The following is a 283-nucleotide window of genomic DNA, read 5'->3' on the forward strand; positions in this document are numbered from 1 at the left end:
TTATAATTTATCTAAAAAATATTTTATATTTTATATATATAATGTATTTTATGTTTTATAAGAATTTTAAATTTATATATCTACGTGCGTGTTTCCATATTATAATAAAGTCAATTTTATTAGTACACCCAAAAGTATTAGTTCATTTTCAGTTACAAACAAAAATAATATTTTTAACCCTTTAATAATAATTAGTACGTAAATGATGATCTAACTTCGTCTTACACTAATCAATTTAATTTTTTAAAATTTATGATGCACAAATATTAATACGAATACAAGA

Source organism: Arachis ipaensis, chromosome B01, assembly GCF_000816755.2.
Source record: "Arachis ipaensis cultivar K30076 chromosome B01, Araip1.1, whole genome shotgun sequence".
NCBI classification, from domain to species: domain Eukaryota; kingdom Viridiplantae; phylum Streptophyta; class Magnoliopsida; order Fabales; family Fabaceae; genus Arachis; species Arachis ipaensis.